General features: G+C 38.3%; 1 protein-coding gene across 5 annotated transcripts in view; it reads right to left on the bottom strand.

Moving 5' to 3' along the window:
• The window catches only part of runx1t1 (RUNX1 partner transcriptional co-repressor 1), a 73,552-nt gene extending 73,363 nt beyond the window's left edge, over positions 1–189 (bottom strand). For all 5 annotated transcript variants that reach the window (XM_054763566.1, XM_054763559.1, XM_054763563.1 and 2 more), the window contains exon 1: positions 1–189. This exon is cut by the window's left edge and continues 213 nt beyond it. The gene's annotated coding sequence lies outside the window, so the exon portion shown is untranslated.
• Between the last annotated feature and the right edge of the window lie 1,924 nt (positions 190–2,113).

Raw genomic sequence — 2,113 nt, 5'->3', positions numbered from 1 at the left:
GGTGCTGATGTTTCCTTCCATGCGTCCGATGCACGAGCGACAAATCCTTGAAAAAGCGTCGTGCAAAAGCACAAATGCTGTTTTTTTTCTCTTCGGTGGAAGCCAACACTCCGCTTCGGGTCTCCGATGGCGCGGCGAGGAGCAGCAGCGGCTCTCTGCCTCGACTCGGAAGACAGCAGCGCAGCCAGGTGGCGGTGGGCGGGGCCAACATGCCACCGAACAGGAGGAGGAGGAGGAGGAGGAGGAGGAGGAGGAGGCGTCATCCGAGTGACCGGAAACAGAAGATTCTAGTCCAAGTGTTCTTGCACCAAGCGGTGGGCGGGCGGATCGATCCAAACGTTGGTAGCATCGACACCAAAAGCGAGATGCATATGTTTCACTTCTCCTTTATGCTTATTTTCCTAAATATCGGTGTTGCGTTTCTTGTGCTGTTCACATTCTTCTTCTTGTTTTTTTCAATTTTAAAATGATTTTTTTTTGCATTACACAAATTTTGCCTTCATTTTTTGCATCAATATTATGACTTTATTCCTGAAATATTATAACGTTTCGCCCAACCTAATTTCCCCAAAAATGACAACTTTATTTTCTTTTGTTTGTTTCTCAGAACATTATGACTTCTAAAAAAATGACCTCTTGACCTCACTATTTCAATGCCACGCTGCTAAAATGGTATCATTTTCCTCCTAATATTGTGTGTTTATGCTCTTTTTTCCTCCTTATAATAGAACTTTTTTCTTTTATATTTTCTTATATTTTTGTTATTTTTTTAGTCCAACTATTGAACCTTTAATCATGTAAATGTTCTCCTTGCAATGATGAAATATTATAATCGTGTAATATTGAAATAATATGACCGTATATTTGGACTTTATTCTCGTAACGTACGTTTTTCCAAAACTTGCAACATTTGTTGTTTTTTTACGTCCGTTACATTCCAATGTTTATTTTTCTTTTCTGAACTACTTCCAACTATTGAAACCTTTTCTTGTAAATGTTCTTCTCATAATTATGACTTCATTCCAATAACATTTTTACTGTGTTCTCATAATATCAGAACTTTTTTCCCAGACAAATTTTCCCAAAATGACAACTTTATTTAATTGTATTTGTTTCTTACAACATACCACAATACCACGATGTAAATATCCGTGTTCCTTTCCTTGTGTGTTTTTTTCCCAACAGAAAAATAATATAAAAAATCATCATTCAAGTAAATAACAGGACAACAAACACGTGGAAAAAATAACAAAAAGGACAAATATATATTTACATATTATATTCTGGTTACAATCATCAGGCAAAATCTTTTCATGAGCTGGAATGTTTTCTAGTAATAAGTATCGGTATCAGCAAAACAGCATTTACTTGGTATTGGATCGATACCCGCATTGGCAGTATCGCTTTCTGTCGCCTCCCTTCGGGCAAAACGACAAAAACGGCAAGACGAAAACAATTTTCCATCAAGCTAGCCAGCCAGTAAGCTAGTTAGAAAAATGACGACTCGACCGAGTGACACAAAACTTGTTGCTTGAGTTAGCGGGTTCTGTAAAATGAAGTCATTTCCCCCAAATTAAAAAAAAGAATCATTCGTTAAATTCACGCAAAAACGACACGAGCAGAATGATGGAAAAAAAAAACGATCTCCACAAAACGTGTCGGTTAGTTAGCAGAATGATGCAAAACAACCTTTTTAGCACAAAACTAAAGATTGAATAAGAAAAAATCAACAATTTCCGACATTTTCTTCTTTCGCAACCGAGGTCGAGTGGAACGCGTGCATCTCGTCCAACCTTGACAGAAAAACCTCAAAAACTTGAATTATGGAGCAATTCCCCGTCTATACGTCCAACACGTCATGGAAGACAAAAGCAGGCTTCGCTACACATCTTAAAACGCAGCAATGCCGACTATCTGTCAGTCAGTTACAGACGTGGGAGCTGCAAGTTTGATTGTGTTGTTTTTTTCAGTGAATATGCTAACCTAGCATGATGCTGCTGTTAAAGTGTAATGTTAGCACTTAAGCATCACATGCGTTGCTAACATTTGCATCCTCCCGTTCGGCTCCTTCATGTTACTACGTTGGATGTGACGTATGCTATCTATTACGTTG

The sequence above is a fragment of the Dunckerocampus dactyliophorus genome, chromosome 20, assembly GCF_027744805.1.
Source record: "Dunckerocampus dactyliophorus isolate RoL2022-P2 chromosome 20, RoL_Ddac_1.1, whole genome shotgun sequence".
Lineage (NCBI taxonomy): Eukaryota > Metazoa > Chordata > Actinopteri > Syngnathiformes > Syngnathidae > Dunckerocampus > Dunckerocampus dactyliophorus.
Note: the sequence above shows the minus strand (reverse complement) of the source record. Positions and strands in the feature narration are given on the sequence as shown.